The sequence below is a fragment of the Zeugodacus cucurbitae genome, chromosome Y, assembly GCF_028554725.1.
Source record: "Zeugodacus cucurbitae isolate PBARC_wt_2022May chromosome Y, idZeuCucr1.2, whole genome shotgun sequence".
NCBI classification, from domain to species: Eukaryota; Metazoa; Arthropoda; class Insecta; order Diptera; family Tephritidae; genus Zeugodacus; species Zeugodacus cucurbitae.
The window spans coordinates 2,795,265-2,814,041 of NC_071673.1; the positions used below are offsets into that span (position 1 = coordinate 2,795,265).

General features: G+C 30.9%; 1 protein-coding gene and 1 pseudogene across 1 annotated transcript in view; both read right to left on the reverse strand.

The window, feature by feature from the left end:
* Positions 1-16,262, reverse strand: part of LOC128923437 (uncharacterized) — a 489,012-nt gene extending 472,750 nt beyond the window's left edge. Inside the window, exon 1 of the mRNA XM_054235712.1 lies at positions 15,658-16,262. The gene's annotated coding sequence lies outside the window, so the exon portion shown is untranslated. The remainder of the gene's footprint in view (positions 1-15,657) is intronic.
* Positions 3,849-7,349, reverse strand: LOC128923476 (phosphatidylinositol 5-phosphate 4-kinase type-2 alpha-like; annotated as a pseudogene).
* Positions 16,263-18,777: the final 2,515 nt, after the last annotated feature.

The window sequence follows — 18,777 nt, forward strand, 5'->3', positions numbered from 1 at the left end:
AATCCATTCAACTTATCTTTTTGGTTATATGTTTGATTGTTGTATGCTGCTGGAATAATGTTAAAAATTAATTAATTATATATAAATTATAATAAAACATATCAACAAATCCATTCAACTTACCTTTTTGGTTGTATGAGCGCAAATGACTCGCGTTTTTCAATATTTATACTCTCGCAACAAATGTTGATAAAGAGAGTATTATAGTTTTGTTTACATAACGGTTATTTGGAACACCTAAAACTAAACGAGTCTGATATAGGGTTATATATACCAAAGTGATCAGGGTGAAGAGTGGAGTTCAAATCCGAATGTCTGTCTGTCCGTCCGTCTTTGCAAGCTGTAACTTGAGTAAAAATTAAGATATCTTGATGAAACTTGGCACACTTATTTCTTGGCACCATAGGAAGGTTGCTTTCGAAAATGAGCAAAATCGGACCACTGCCACGCCCACAAAATGGCGAAAACCGAAAACACATAAAGTGCCATAACTAAGCCATAAATAAAGCTATGGAAATAAAATTTGGTATGAAGGATCGCACTATGAAGGGGCATATTTGGATGTAATTTTTTTGGGGAAGTGGGCGTGGACCCGTCCCATACTAAGTTTTTTGTACATAAATAAACCAATAGAGCTATATAAGCTAAACTTTCTGCAGTCGTGTTTTTTAGCCACTTCCTAATACAGTCAAAAATGAAAGTATTCGGATTATAACCACGCCCACCTCCCATACAAAAGTTAGGTTGAAAATTACTAAAAGTGGGTTAACTCACTAACGAAAAACGTCAGAAACACTAAATTTCACATAAGAAATGGCAGATGAAAGCTGCACTCAAATTTTTTTACAAAATGGAAAATGGGCGTGGCGTCGACCACTTATGGGTCAAAAACCATATCTCTGGAACTACTTGACCGATTTCAATGAAACTTGGTTTGTAATAGTTTCCTTATATCCCAATGATATGTTTGAAAATAGGCCAAATCGCTTCATAACCACGCCTACTTCCTATATACCAGAACTTTGAAGACAATCTGAATCGTTTACTTTACAATATATAAAGTAAGTACTAGTGAAGATATCGAAGCAGAACTTTGCACAAATACTATGTTAATAGTGGTGCAGCCCCATTCTAAAAATCGCCGAGATCGGACCATAGGTTTTTAAGGCCCCATATATCGAACACGAGGACCTCGGCGCTTCTAACCTAATATTATGGTTTCCAACTTTCAATGGACTTTATACAATATATATGACGAATATGTGGGTCAAATTGTGTATTATGTAATATAACTAAAGTTAAATAAATAAATTGCGAGAGTATAAAATGTTCGGTTACACCCGAACTTAGCCCTTCCTTACTTGTTATTAAAGAAATTAATATTTTATTTTCAGATATTAGTCTTTATTTTTATACCAACAGACCCCTCCACATGTTTCTGTGGCTAAAAACAAAAAACCACAAACTATTGTTGACCGCTTTCAAGAGTTTTTTCTATACATTCCCAAATATTGTGGTAGAAGAGTTTTGGTTTGCATTTTAACCACATATGGATGATAATGCTGTAAAAATGGATGCATAAGTTTGATCTCTTCCGAAGTCAAGCTCTTTATGATAAAAAATTTATTATAACTTTGGTAAAATTGTGCAACTCGACGACTCAATACGTATCGACTGTGAACGAGTTAATGACTCGCGATAGTCAACAAAAACCCTGAATTGTTCGAACTGCTAAGGAAAAGTATTCTTCGGCTTTGAGGTATAAAGTTCTTTTTTGTATAATTTGTTGTAGTTGCCTTTGCGTATTTGTACATTACGACAAAGTGTTTGAATATATTTACGTTTGTTTGTATATTTTCATATTTGTCGGTTTCTGTGTTGTTTCATTGTTGGCTTTTAAATATTACGGCAGGTGTGTGTAAGAGTATTTTTTTTTTTTGAAATTTGTTTTTTTTTCATAATTTCCCTGCCAGCCAAAGCTGAAAAATGACTAATTAAACAATAGTAATTATAAAATCTGAAAAAAAAATTAACTAAATATTTGTAATTATAAATTCTGAAAAAAAGTTAATTGAAGGTAAAAAAAGATTAATTATATAATAATAATTATAAAATCTGAATAATATATTTATTAATAAATAATAATAATTATATCAACAAATCCATTCAACTTATCTTTTTGGTTATATGTTTGATTGTTGTATGCTGCTGGAATAATGTTAAAAATTAATTAATTATATATAAATTATAATAAAACATATCAACAAATCCATTCAACTTACCTTTTTGGTTGTATGAGCGCAAATGACTCGCGTTTTTCAATATTTATACTCTCGCAACAAATGTTGATAAAGAGAGTATTATAGTTTTGTTTACATAACGGTTATTTGGAACACCTAAAACTAAACGAGTCTGATATAGGGTTATATATACCAAAGTGATCAGGGTGAAGAGTGGAGTTCAAATCCGAATGTCTGTCTGTCCGTCCGTCTTTGCAAGCTGTAACTTGAGTAAAAATTAAGATATCTTGATGAAACTTGGCACACTTATTTCTTGGCACCATAGGAAGGTTGCTTTCGAAAATGAGCAAAATCGGACCACTGCCACGCCCACAAAATGGCGAAAACCGAAAACACATAAAGTGCCATAACTAAGCCATAAATAAAGCTATGGAAATAAAATTTGGTATGAAGGATCGCACTATGAAGGGGCATATTTGGATGTAATTTTTTTGGGGAAGTGGGCGTGGACCCGTCCCATACTAAGTTTTTTGTACATAAATAAACCAATAGAGCTATATAAGCTAAACTTTCTGCAGTCGTGTTTTTTAGCCACTTCCTAATACAGTCAAAAATGAAAGTATTCGGATTATAACCACGCCCACCTCCCATACAAAAGTTAGGTTGAAAATTACTAAAAGTGGGTTAACTCACTAACGAAAAACGTCAGAAACACTAAATTTCACATAAGAAATGGCAGATGAAAGCTGCACTCAAATTTTTTTACAAAATGGAAAATGGGCGTGGCGTCGACCACTTATGGGTCAAAAACCATATCTCTGGAACTACTTGACCGATTTCAATGAAACTTGGTTTGTAATAGTTTCCTTATATCCCAATGATATGTTTGAAAATAGGCCAAATCGCTTCATAACCACGCCTACTTCCTATATACCAGAACTTTGAAGACAATCTGAATCGTTTACTTTACAATATATAAAGTAAGTACTAGTGAAGATATCGAAGCAGAACTTTGCACAAATACTATGTTAATAGTGGTGCAGCCCCATTCTAAAAATCGCCGAGATCGGACCATAGGTTTTTAAGGCCCCATATATCGAACACGAGGACCTCGGCGCTTCTAACCTAATATTATGGTTTCCAACTTTCAATGGACTTTATACAATATATATGACGAATATGTGGGTCAAATTGTGTATTATGTAATATAACTAAAGTTAAATAAATAAATTGCGAGAGTATAAAATGTTCGGTTACACCCGAACTTAGCCCTTCCTTACTTGTTATTAAAGAAATTAATATTTTATTTTCAGATATTAGTCTTTATTTTTATACCAACAGACCCCTCCACATGTTTCTGTGGCTAACATTAAATTATATTAGAGTAAAATTTTCAATATAATGAAAAATTCTTACTCATAAACGCGAAAACGTATAGCCGGTTAATTTGAAAATTATTGATAATTGAAATTTGCAATTTACTCAATTTATGATTCACATCACTATTTCAATACAGTGACAAACAATTTCTTAACAAAGCAACAACGTGAACCTTACAAATATTACTATTATTTTTTATGTTGTTAATTCAAATAAAATTCTCTTAAATCCCATGAAGTCTAGACATCTTTTGGCATATTGTTCGGGATCATAAATATCAACATTAATTCTATACTTAACAGCTTAGCTTCTTTGGCGGTCTGATTTTTTATACTATATTCTGTTAACACATCAATAATGTCAATAAAATATATCATCACAATCCTCGTTTTCGCTGTTTTCGCTACGTGTAGACGGTTGAGAGCTTTCGCCCTGCAATGTTTCCTCTTCGGCTCGAACGCAGTCATGTATGTCGACTAAGAGCGAATAGCATAGAATCGGCATCACTTGACAATGTGTCTTACAATTTCTTTTTCACTTCCTCCCCAATTTCAATTTTTACTTTTTGCTTTATAAAATTCGTTATAATCTTTATAAGTATGGAAACACTTTTATAATTTCTTTTCTGACGTTTCGCGATCCACGGCAATACCTTTCAAGTCAAATGTGTGTATTTTTGTTTATAGTTAGATGAGAACCAAATACATTGCGCATAACCACAAACTATTGTTGACCTTTCTCAACAGTTTTTCTATACATTCCCAAATATTGTGGTAGAAGAGTTTTGCCTTGCATTTTAACCACATATGGATGATATTGCTGTAAAAATGGATGCATAAGTTCGATCTCTTCCGAAGTAAAGCTCTTTATGATAAAAAACTTAAAATGTGCGTGGAGTCCCTACGCGCGGAAGAAGTTATACTTCTTATTGATATTCCAAGAAATGCATATCATTTTGTATGAAAGAAAACTAGCGAGAGGGAAGGATAAAAATGTGGTGGAGTGACCAACACTTTCTTAAATTCACATTTTATAAATTTATTATGCACATTTTATAAAGCAATCTCCAAATCAATTATCATTTCTGGGTTCTGAGGGATTGGTATCTATAATATTTACAATTGGATTATGATAACTAAAATACGATATGAAATGCCTTACATATATTTTATCTCCCTCAAGGAGTACCGGTTGTTCGCTATACTCTACTAGTTCTCCGATAATATCTGCAAAAGCTTGCGAACCTACAGTTCACAACGGTAATAAAGCTTTACCGATGAACAATTTTATATCTCTCATCGATGAACAATTTTAAATAAATAGCAATTAAATTCAGTTTTTATGCTCTCGCAAACATGTTGCACAGAGTATTATAGTTTTGTTCACATGACGGTTGTTTGTGTCACCAAGAAATAAAAAAGTTAGATATGGGAATATATATATCTTAATGAAACTTGGAATTGTTCCTTGGGACCGTGAGAGGGTTGCTTTCGAAAATGGGCAAAATCGGTCCACTGCCATGCCCACAAAATGGCGAAAACTAAAAACACATAAAGTGTCATAACTAAGCCATGAATAAAGTTATAACAGTAAAATTTGGAATAAAGGATCGAACTAGAAAGGGGCATATTTGGATATACTTTTTTTGGAGAAGTGGGCGTGGCCCCGCCCCCAAATCGGTTATTTGTTTATATCTCGCATACCAATGAAGCTATGTATATAAACCAAACATTCTGCAGTCGATTGTCTTACGTACCCCACCAAACACCATGAAAATAGTTGATATCGAATAATAACCACGCCCACCTCCCATAAAAAGGTTAGGTTGAAAATTACTAAAAGTGGGTTAACTCACTAACGAAAAACGTCTTAAACACTAAATTTCTCATAAGAAATTAAAATCGAGCAGAGGCCTTTAAATTGATCAATTAGCTCCTGTCTAAAAACGCTATTAGCTGCTTTGGTGGCCTGGTTTTGTTTACCTATATTCTGTTAACATATCAATAATGGCAATAAAATAGCAACACTTATTACTTGTCAACCTGCAACCATTTTTGTTATTGTTGAAATGAAGATTTGTATAAAATGTTAAATATTTATTTACATCTGTTTGCGTCATAATTAAAAACAAAATGTGCAGAAACTATGTGGTAAAGTTTAAGTGAATAAAGTGTGCAAAATATTAATAAAAACTTCAATATATATCGGGAAAATTCAAGATACACGTTCAAGTGCGAATATCTGGAATATCTCTTAATCTGGAGAATCACCTCTTTCCAACGGTACCCATTTTATCATCCAAATTTTGGGATAGTATACTAAAGTCGACCCCGATATACTAAGGGACAGTATTATGCGACTTTAAAGTGTAAAGTTATTTTTTGTATAATTTATTGTAGTTTGCTTTGTCTATCTGAGTGCAAAAATCGTGTTTTCTGAGTTATGACACTATTCATGTAAATGAACGATATGTTGGTTCATTTGTTGTTTGTGTGTGTGTGTTTTTTAAACACAGATGTTTTCAAATAAATAGCGTCATCCATTATAGGTCATAAACCATATCTCAGAAACCACTCCACCTATTTTAATGAAATTCGGTATATGGGCATTTCCGCCAGAAGGTCCACCACAGACAAAATATTAAACATTATTGGAATTACAAGGTCATACGAAAATATTTAAATTTATTTATATTAAATTAATTCATAACCAATTACGAGATATACCAAAGCCAAGTCGAATATGAGCTAGTTTTCTCATTTCGACTTTTCCGCTGCATTTGTTTTTTCGTCAAAATTGTTAAAGAAACATATCATGTATAATTTTTTGCTTTGTGTAAAACCTTTATAAACAAAGAGCAAAATAAAATACATAAGAAAGCATGCGATTGCAAATAACTGTAAGTTTTTGCTCTCTTATTATCCTATATTTTAATGTCCCGTGCGACATTAAAAAACAACACTTGTTCCCACTGCATCGCAAATATAAGCAGCAAGCTCGGCAAATTTTGGGATAAATAGTAAATTTGTATACAATTACAATAAAAAAAAACTTGTTCAGAAGATTTGTGGTTTTGGTAACTCCTTAAAATTGGTCACGTGCGACTTCGTAGGTGTGGAATTTAAAAATTGAAAATTTTGTCTTATAAAATTGACTTAAGTACGAAAATATATACATTTATATATATATATATCTCAACAAGCAAAAGAGAAGAGTTTCGTATCATATTATCCATGATGTATGTCGACTAAGAGCGAATAGCATAGAATCAGCATCACTTGACAATGTGTCTAATAATTTCTTGTTGACTTCCTCCTCAATTTCAATTCTTACTTTTAGCTTTATAAAATTCGTTATAATCTTTATAAGTATGTAAACACTTTTACAATTGCTTTTCTGACGCTTCACGATCCACGGCAATACCTTTCAAGTTCAAGTCAAGATGAGAACCAAATACATTGCGCATAACCACAAACTATTGTTGACCGCTTTCAAGAGTTTTTTCTATACATTCCCAAATATTGTGGTAGAAGAGTTTTGGTTTGCATTTTAACCACATATGGATGATAATGCTGTAAAAATGGATGCATAAGTTTGATCTCTTCCGAAGTCAAGCTCTTTATGATAAAAAATTTATTATAACTTTGGTAAAATTGTGCAACTCGACGACTCAATACGTATCGACTGTGAACGAGTTAATGACTCGCGATAGTCAACAAAAACCCTGAATTGTTCGAACTGCTAAGGAAAAGTATTCTTCGGCTTTGAGGTATAAAGTTCTTTTTTGTATAATTTGTTGTAGTTGCCTTTGCGTATTTGTACATTACGACAAGTGTTTGAATATATTTACGTTTGTTTGTATATTTTCATATTTGTCGGTTTCTGTGTTGTTTCATTGTTGGCTTTTAAATATTACGGCAGGTGTGTGTAAGAGTATTTTTTTTTTTTTGAAATTTGTTTTTTTTTCATAATTTCCCTGCCAGCCAAAGCTGAAAAATGACTAATTAAACAATAGTAATTATAAAATCTGAAAAAAAATTAACTAAATATTTGTAATTATAAATTCTGAAAAAAAGTTAATTGAAGGTAAAAAAAGATTAATTATATGATAATAATTATAAAATCTGAATAATATATTTATTAATAAATAATAATAATTATATCAACAAATCCATTCAACTTATCTTTTTGGTTATATGTTTGATTGTTGTATGCTGCTGGAATAATGTTAAAAATTAATTAATTATATATAAATTATAATAAAACATATCAACAAATCCATTCAACTTACCTTTTTGGTTGTATGAGCGCAAATGACTCGCGTTTTTCAATATTTATACTCTCGCAACAAATGTTGATAAAGAGAGTATTATAGTTTTGTTTACATAACGGTTATTTGGAACACCTAAAACTAAACGAGTCTGATATAGGGTTATATATACCAAAGTGATCAGGGTGAAGAGTGGAGTTCAAATCCGAATGTCTGTCTGTCCGTCCGTCTTTGCAAGCTGTAACTTGAGTAAAAATTAAGATATCTTGATGAAACTTGGCACACTTATTTCTTGGCACCATAGGAAGGTTGCTTTCGAAAATGAGCAAAATCGGACCACTGCCACGCCCACAAAATGGCGAAAACCGAAAACACATAAAGTGCCATAACTAAGCCATAAATAAAGCTATGGAAATAAAATTTGGTATGAAGGATCGCACTATGAAGGGGCATATTTGGATGTAATTTTTTTGGGGAAGTGGGCGTGGACCCGTCCCATACTAAGTTTTTTGTACATAAATAAACCAATAGAGCTATATAAGCTAAACTTTCTGCAGTCGTGTTTTTTAGCCACTTCCTAATACAGTCAAAAATGAAAGTATTCGGATTATAACCACGCCCACCTCCCATACAAAAGTTAGGTTGAAAATTACTAAAAGTGGGTTAACTCACTAACGAAAAACGTCAGAAACACTAAATTTCACATAAGAAATGGCAGATGAAAGCTGCACTCAAATTTTTTTACAAAATGGAAAATGGGCGTGGCGTCGACCACTTATGGGTCAAAAACCATATCTCTGGAACTACTTGACCGATTTCAATGAAACTTGGTTTGTAATAGTTTCCTTATATCCCAATGATATGTTTGAAAATAGGCCAAATCGCTTCATAACCACGCCTACTTCCTATATACCAGAACTTTGAAGACAATCTGAATCGTTTACTTTACAATATATAAAGTAAGTACTAGTGAAGATATCGAAGCAGAACTTTGCACAAATACTATGTTAATAGTGGTGCAGCCCCATTCTAAAAATCGCCGAGATCGGACCATCGGTTTTTAAGGCCCCATATATCGAACACGAGGACCTCGGCGCTTCTAACCTAATATTATGGTTTCCAACTTTCAATGGACTTTATACAATATATATGACGAATATGTGGGTCAAATTGTGTATTATGTAATATAACTAAAGTTAAATAAATAAATTGCGAGAGTATAAAATGTTCGGTTACACCCGAACTTAGCCCTTCCTTACTTGTTATTAAAGAAATTAATATTTTATTTTCAGATATTAGTCTTTATTTTTATACCAACAGACCCCTCCACATGTTTCTGTGGCTAACATTAAATTATATTAGAGTAAAATTTTCAATATAATGAAAAATTCTTACTCATAAACGCGAAAACGTATAGCCGGTTAATTTGAAAATTATTGATAATTGAAATTCTCTTAATCCCATGAAGTCTAGTCATCTCCTGGCATATTGTTTGGGATCATAAATAGAAATTCCATCAACATCAATTCTATACTTAACAGCTTATCTTCTTTGGCGGTCTGATTTTTTAAACTATATTCTATTAACACATCAATAATGTCAATAAAATATATCATCACGAAAGAACGTATAATAATAAGAAGGAGCAAATGTTAGCTATGCCAAAATGTTATTTGACATTAGGGAACATCGAAAAAATTTCGAACACTATAAAGGAACACACCACTCAAAAGGGGAACAAATCGAATATGTTTACCACTCGATAAGGGAACCAAGCAAGTGTATACCACAATATAAAGGAACATGAGAACAGAGATTGCTTGCGCAGCTGATCTTGCTCATATGCATTAGGGAATATTAGATAAATTTGTAATAAAAAGCAATTAACTTATGGGAGAATGTAAAAATAATCAATGTAATTCTGATTAATTTTAAAGTAAAATAAAATAAAAAAACATAAATATTAAAAATAAAATTGTAGAATTTCTGGCGGGATTTGAACTTCGGCAAAATATTTCAAGTTGTAACATAAAGGTTTCCTATGCAATCAGGACCACTGATCACATTGATTTCTGGTTGTCTAACTGAATTCCATATTTTTTCTAATGCCAAAAGAGATGTACACGCATGCAAGCATACACACATATATATGTTCCTCACAATTCCTTCTAACGATTACTTGCAAAAAATGAATAAAAAATGCGCAAGTTACACAAACAACAACCAATCGTATGCGCAAGTGCTTTATGATTGGTCAATATTTGCGCTTCCGCTACAAATGTATTCTAATTAGAACATTTAAATGTTTCATGCTACAACAAAAACAATTTCATTCATAAGGAACGCGCGAGTTACATATACAAATAATTATGTAAAGCAGCGTTGTCCACGGCCTATGCACGCAATAGCGCACGGACAAGCCAGACAGCTCACACCAACATGTCGCGACAAGTGTCTGTGAAAGCACGATTGTGCTACTGTATTCAACTTCGTAGCCAATCAAAGAAGAATTTTGCGATCAGTTAACGCTAGAAAACAGAACGCACTAAAAATGTTCCAACAAATTTGGGAAATATGTTATTTTTTATTGAGAACAATGAAAAGCATGCAGAATGCTTAATTTGTTATAAAATAATAAAGCGTTGTAGCAAACATGATATAAAAAGACATTATGAACATTGTCACAAAAATCTTGTAAATATCGAGGGAGACGCCCGAAAAAGTCTTCTTGATAATTACAAAAGAAAATTTTATTTACAATTAAATTCTCAGCTATACTATCAAACAATCACATTTCTGATCTCATTAGAATTAAGCAATATAATAAAGAAATAAATATAGATAATTTAGTTGACCGTAATTTTTAAAAAGTACGTTTACTTATTTGTACGCACTGTTCCGTATTCGTGTTGTCTGCTCGTAGCTTTCCGAATGTACGCTAATAACCAACACAAGCATAACGTGCACACAGTCACGTTGGACAACACTGATGTAAAGACACCTGACGGTGCTATTGATAAATACGATGAACTGTTAAGCAAATTGTAACATAATTCCATTTCCGGCCTTTTACTAAAATACTAAACAAATAAAGTAGTTGAAAATGAAAAACACAATAAATTTCTTAAGAATTATCCAAATTAACAGTAATATGCTTAATCAACAATTTCATAAATACAATATGTTAAAATTAATTAATAAGCAAATTGTAATTAAACTAAGTTTGATTTTAAGTGAATAACATTAAATAAAGTAGTCTGTTCTTGGATGTCATCAACGTCAGCTCGTTGCAATTTAAATTGATTTTTATTATTTTTTAAAAACCCGTTCACTACGACAAAAGAGAAAAGTGGAGCAGTCGGTAATCCTTGTAACTAATTACAAAGGATAGTGATAGTTAAACTTATAATCCCCAAAATAACTCTGCGAATCCGTAGCCAACTTAGGAAGTTGACCGGACCCTCTAGAGAATAAAATAATATAAAAGAAACATTTTTGTGAAGTGAAAACGTCCTTAAAACAAAAAGGCGTAAATCCACCCAAGAATAAATAATTTTATAAAATAAAAAAATTTGTGCAGTGAAAAGCGACCTCATTAACGGCGTAAATTCACCATAAATACGTAAAACAACAAAAAACAACAACTTTGTTGCGAGAGTATAAAAAGATTTGCAGTGAACACGTCTTAAGTAAAGAAAGCGTGAATTCGCCAAATCAATAAACAAGTGAAGAAAAACAGATTTACAGTGAACACGACTTAAGCAAAGAAAGCGTGAATTCACCAAATCAATAAACAAGTGAAGTGACGAAACAAAAATAGTAAAAATTGAATCATCAAGGCAGCGAACGTTTGATAGAAGAAGAAGGATGGCGCAGCAGGAACAGATCCAAAATCCGAATATGGAGCTATTAGAGCAACTTAACCGTAGAGAAACGCAGCTGGAGCAACTACGCCTAGCATACGTCGAATTACAACAGCGACATTCTAATAACAACGATATACAAAGAGTCATAAAAAATATTCAACATATACCAACATTCACCGGACAAGGAGACGTAACCATAAACTCCTTTATGAGCAGCATAGAATATCTGCTGTCAAATATCAGAGATGACGAAACAAAGAAGGAAGCTACTCGAGCAGTGTACTACAAGACGATACAAGGAGAAGCAAAGGACGTAATAATTAACATACCCCACCCTGACAACTGGACAGAAATAAAGAAGGCGTTAAAACTTCGATACAAACCGGACATCGAACCTCATGACATTTACAGGAGGATATGTGGTATGAAAGCGAATACGGTAAGTGAGTTATCAATACAAATCAGAGTTATCGAAAAATCAAATATAAGTCGGACGAAATAAAAGTATACTACAAAGACGATATAGGGATAGATTTAACTAACATAGACAGCCTTTTAGTTAACACAATTAAAGAAATGACACAGGGGACATTACTAGACAAAATATATGAGGAACAGGACCTTTACAATATCATAGATATTATGACTAAAAGAAGATACGAAGATACGTGTATTAGGCCAGAATTTAAAAAATCCAAAACCTCACACGGACAAAATCATTATAATAATAGTAAAAGAAATTACAATAACTATAACGAAAAATATCTAGGACAGTACGGACAATATCATAATAATGATAATAGAGGAAATTACAATAATTATAACGAAAAATATGTAGGTAAAGATATTAGATCAGGACAAGTTAGGCAAAATGTCCAAAATTTTTCACAAAATAAAGGATATGGTGAAAACAATTCATATCAAATTAGACAAAATTTCTTTCACAAAGGAAATAGGGATAATAATTCTCATCAATATGGACAAAGGTTCCAAACGTATAAAGATTACAGAGATAATAATTCAGGTAGAGAAATAAGAAATATGAACTCAAACCAATTAAGGCTAGATAGAGGAGAGCCAATGGAAGTAGATAATATAGAAACCGATCAAGAAAGATCCCGAATAGCAGGACACCCTAGCAGCAGTAGCAGCCAATATCGCTTGCAATCGCCTAGGCAAAGCTATAGGAACTTGAAGATAGTAAGGAAGTGAATAATTCTATTTTTTTACAAGGAAGCCTCGGAGAGCTTACCCAGAATAATAATAACAATTGAAAATAAAAAATACGTTGCACTTATAGATACCGGAGCAAATATAAGTCTAGTGGATTCAGAATTAAACGAATTTCGAAAAATTCCACTTAGAAATAAAATAACTATTAGTACAGTAACTAGCAAAGAAACAATTACCCACGAAGTGCATACTGAAGCACCAAAAGAATTTAATTTACCGGAAAACGCATACATATATGAGATGGCGATCAACACCATTAAAAAATAGGAAATATAATTTCATTATAGGAATTGATTTATTAAATCATTTAAACACAATGATAAATTTAATAGAAGGAAAAATTTCGCTAAATAAAAAAGAATCGGATTTTTTAAATAAACCATTCAATTTCAGTGAAATATGCACTTTAGAAGCAACGAATGAAAAAATTAAAGGAATTCAGTTAGATCATTTAAATACAGAAGAATTTAAAGAAATCACGAAATTATTAAAAAAATTTGAAAACTTATTATTTAAAGAAGGAGAAAAATTAACTAGTACTACCGAAATCCAACATGAAATAAGAACTACCACAGAAGAGCAAATTAATTCCAAATTATATAGATACCCTCCTCAACACGAAGAAGAAGTTCGAAATCAAATCAAAGAAATGGAAGAACAAGGAATAATAAGAAAAAGTAATTCCAGATACTCCAGTCCTTTGATAGTAATTCCAAAGAAAATGGATAATTCATGGAAGGGAAAATATAGAATAGTAGTAGATTACAGAAAATTAAACGAAGTAACTATTGATGATAAATATCCATTACCAAATATAGAATCCATATTAAATAAATTGGGACGTGCCCAATATTTTACAACATTGGATTTAGCAAAAGGTTACCACCAAATTACCATTAAAGAAGAAAATAGGTGTAAGACAGCGTTTGTAACTCCTCATGGCTTGTATGAATTTACTAGAATGCCATTCGGGTTAAAGAACGCACCTGCAACCTTTCAACGTCTCATGAACGAAATTTTACGAGATTTCATAAATAAAACTTGCGTTGTATATCTAGATGATATACTAATCTTTAGTTACAAGAGCATATACAATCAATTAAAGACATTTTAAAAGTGCTAGAATCGAAAAATTTAAAAATTCAAATGGATAAATGTAATTTTCTCAAAAAGGAAACAGATTTTTTTGGGCATATTTTAACAAAAGATGGCATGAAGCCTAACCCAAATAAAATCAAAGTAATAGAAGAATTAGAATTACCAAGAACGGAAAAACAGATAAAGAGTTTTTTAGGTATAACAGGCTATTGTAGAAAATTTGTTAAAGATTATGCAAAGGTAGCACAACCAATTACAAAATATTTAAAGAAAGGGGTTCGAATTAATTCAAAAGATCATTCATACATAGAAGCGTTCGTAAAACTTAAACAATTAATAAGCTCACATCCAATTTTACGGTATCCGAATTTTGAAAAGGTATTTACATTAACTACAGATGAAATTACTGAGGAAAATATAGAAAATTACTTAAACGTAGTTAATAATATTGATGATAATACATCAATGCAAACGATTCATTCAGCAGACGAAAACTTACAAGATCATTTTTATATAAAAAATGAAATAGTGAACAAATATAAAACACAAATTATCTTAACAAATAACAAGATAGAAGAACTAAAAATGATTGATGGCAAAAGAATTATTTTCTTTTCGGAATATGATTTCGATAGATTGGGTGAAATATTTAGAAAATATATAACAAAAGGAAAAGTAGGAATTTATTCAAAAAAAAGCTGTTAAACATATTTCGCTATATCATATTAGAGAAAGTATGCATTCAGGCATACAAGAAACATATAATCAACTCAGAAATAAAATTTATTATCCGAAATTAGGAGAATTAATACAAATAGTAATTAACCAATGCGAAACATGTCAAGAAGTAAAATATGATAGGAGACCTATCAAACCTAAATTTTGTATCACCGAAACACCTACAAAAAATAATGAAATAATCCATATAGACACATACGTTATAAAAATGTTATATTTTTTAGCAATAATTGATAAATTTTCTAAATACGGAGTAGCATATCATTTAACCGATAGAAATCATATTACTTTCATCGAACAATTAGAAGACTATTTTACTAAAATAGGAAAACCAAATAAAATAGTAGCTGACAATGAATTTAACGCTACCAGAATCCAAGAATTTCTAAATGAAGAACATATAGAACTTCATTTAACTAAACCCAACAGTCATACAGGTAATGCAGACATTGAAAGATTTCATAATACAATTTCAGAAAAATTTAGAATGTTATACAAATTAAATAAACAATTATCCGTTAAACAGCTAATACAGAAAGCGATTAGAAATTATAACGAAAGATTCCATTCAACGATAAAATGTACACCAAATCAGGTACGATGTAATGAAGTAGATGAGGAAATAGTAAAAAACAATTTAATAGAAACAAAGAATAAGATTATAAATAAATTAAATCATAAAAAGGAAAATTATGAGGAAAAGAGAAAGGAAGGATTTATAAAAAATTATAAAGCAGTTAGGCACAAGGAACAGCCTAAATATAGGAACAAAATGGATTCATAGACTTACAGATTAGAGATCAGGAAATACCAAAGGATAGTGACATAGTACTACATATGATTGACGTTCAACAATTAGAAAATATTATTAATGACATGACCGACAATATAATCTTAGTGAAAATAGAAAATAAAGAAATACTACAAAGAGAGTTATTGGATAAAAGGAATAAATTAATGACACTTATGCCAGTTAAAAGTAGGAATAGAAGAGGTTTAGTTAATGCAATTGGCAGTATGTCAAAATGGCTTTTTGGAACAATGGACGAAAACGACAGACAAACTATAGAAACACACCTTTTACGAACGAATGACTCATTTAACGAACAAATTAAAATTAACGATTATTTTGCATCAGCTATTGAACATTTAAAAGAAATTGTTAAAAGCGATAGATTAAAAATAGAAAAAGAACTTAATTCAATAAATAAATTTATATATGAAGAATATAAACAAAATTTATACTTAGATCAATACACAAAAATTCAATTTTTAAAAAGTAAAATAGAACATATACAAGAAAATGTTGTATCCGCTAAATATGGAATAATACATCCGAATATTTTAACTAATGAAGAAATCATAAAATATAATATCGATTATAATAAGCTTAAATATCTACAATTGGGAACAGTAATGGTAAATAATACATTTCTAGTATTTGGAATAAAAATACCTAAAAATTTTGAAAATGTAAAAATAAGAAAAATAATACCAATACCTAACAATGAAAATAATGAAATAGATGCAAAAATATAGGAAATATTTACCTATAAAAATAAAACATTATTATTTGAAGATAATAAATCATTAGAACAAATGAAAATAAGCAAACATTGTATATTAAGAAATAATTGTAATCTTATAAAATGCAAAGAACTCGAAATAATACAAATGAATTTTAAAAACAATTTTTATTAAAAATGCTATAAATTTAAAGATTAATAATACATGTAATCAAGAAAAACCTATAATAAGTGGAAACTATCTAATAAGATTTAATAATTGTTGAATTAAAATTAACGACTATTATTTTTCTAATTTGTTTGAAGAAATTAAAGAAAATATTATAACTTTAAAATATAAAGATATTAGGAATTTTACAACAAAAATAACTTTTGATGAAATAGTAGAAGAACATAAATTAAATATGGAAAACATTTTTAAATTGAAAATAAATACAAGTATAGCACATATTTGCAATATATTAAGCATTATTATAATTTTCTTAGTAGCTACTCTCATTATTAAAAGATACAAATATATAAAAATAAAATTAAATACAAGAATTCAGGAGAATTCTGATTTAAAGGGGGGAGTAGTTACATATACAAATAATTATGTAAAGACACCTGACGGTGTTATTGATAAATACGATGAACTGTTAAGCAAATTGTAACATAATTCCATTTCCGGCCTTTTACTAAAATGCTAAACAAATAAAGTAGTTGAAAATTAAAAAGACAATAAATTTCTTAAGAATTATCCAAATTAACAGTAATATGCTTAATCAACAATTTCATAAATACAATATGTTAAAATTAATTAATAAGCAAATTGTAATTAAACTAAGTTTGATTTTAAGTGAATAACATTAAATAAAGTAGTCTGTTCTTGGATGTCATCAACGTCAGCTTGTTGCAATTTAAATTGATTTTTATTATTTTTTAAAAACCCGTTCACTACGACAAAAGAGAAAAGTCGTGTCTTCCAAAAAGTAAAGTGCGTGAATTCGCAACTCAGCGTTGCACTTCTTTGGGTCTGGGCGCCTGGTAAAGCAAAAATCGATTTAGTATGATGATAATGCGAAATCTGCTAACGAGGATGACACAAATTTATTTCAATTTTAAGAGTCAACCAACCATTGACCCCCGCATATTCAAGCCGCCCACAAGTTATTTTTTCACGACGATGCTAAAAATCAAGATTGTTCACATCAGAAGGGGAAAGGTGCAACATAGCCCTTTTCAAATATAACAGATTCTTCAATCAATTCTGTGGAGGCTTGCAAATCAATGTTCAGAAGAATGCATATCCCTTATCCTTTATTTTCGATTTAGCCGCTTTTAGCTGAAACTCAGCGGCATGAAATGTAGGCAAATCGAACATTACATTACACAGTGGGCCAGAAGGTAGGCAAAAGCGGCCAAAACTCGACTATTTTTTTTTTTAATTTTTATTTTGTTTATAGTAATCTACACATATCAAAGTAGATTTTAGCTAATTTCTGTTACATTTAATAAAATATTTTTAACTCCGCAGTACTTTGAATTTCAATTCGACAGTAAAATTTGATTACGTTTTTTGCGCAAAATAATGAATATAGTTTAAAATTGATAAATATTTCATAAAATTTCGAATTAGTTTCTTAGTCTGTATGGAAAAAGAAGTAAGTTGCAAGAAAAAAATATTTAAAAAATTTATATATAACGCATAATACACAAGATTGTTATTCACCGGTGCATATTATTTTTCGACTATGCTCGCTGCCGAATGCAGATTCCCCGAGATTCCCCTGTATATAAAAAAGTTAGGCAAAATGTCCAAAATTTTTCACAAAATAAAGGATATGGTGAAAACAATTCATATCAAATTAGACAAAATTTCTTTCACAAAGGAAATAGGGATAATAATTCTCATCAATATGGACAAAGGTTCCAAACGTATAAAGATTACAGAGATAATAATTCAGGTAGAGAAATAAGAAATATGAACTCAAACCAATTAAGGCTAGATAGAGGAGAGCCAATGGAAGTAGATAATATAGAAACCGATCAAGAAAGATCCCGAATAGCAGGACACCCTAGCAGCAGTAGCAGCCAATATCGCTTGCAATCGCCTAGGCAAAGCTATAGGAACTTGAAGATAGTAAGGAAGTGAATAATTCTATTTTTTTACAAGGAAGCCTCGGAGAGCTTACCCAGAATAATAATAACAATTGAAAATAAAAAATACGTTGCACTTATAGATACCGGAGCAAATATAAGTCTAGTGGATTCAGAATTAAACGAATTTCGAAAAATTCCACTTAGAAATAAAATAACTATTAGTACAGTAACTAGCAAAGAAACAATTACCCACGAAGTGCATACTGAAGCACCAAAAGAATTTAATTTACCGGAAAACGCATACATATATGAGATGGCGATCAACACCATTAAAAAATAGGAAA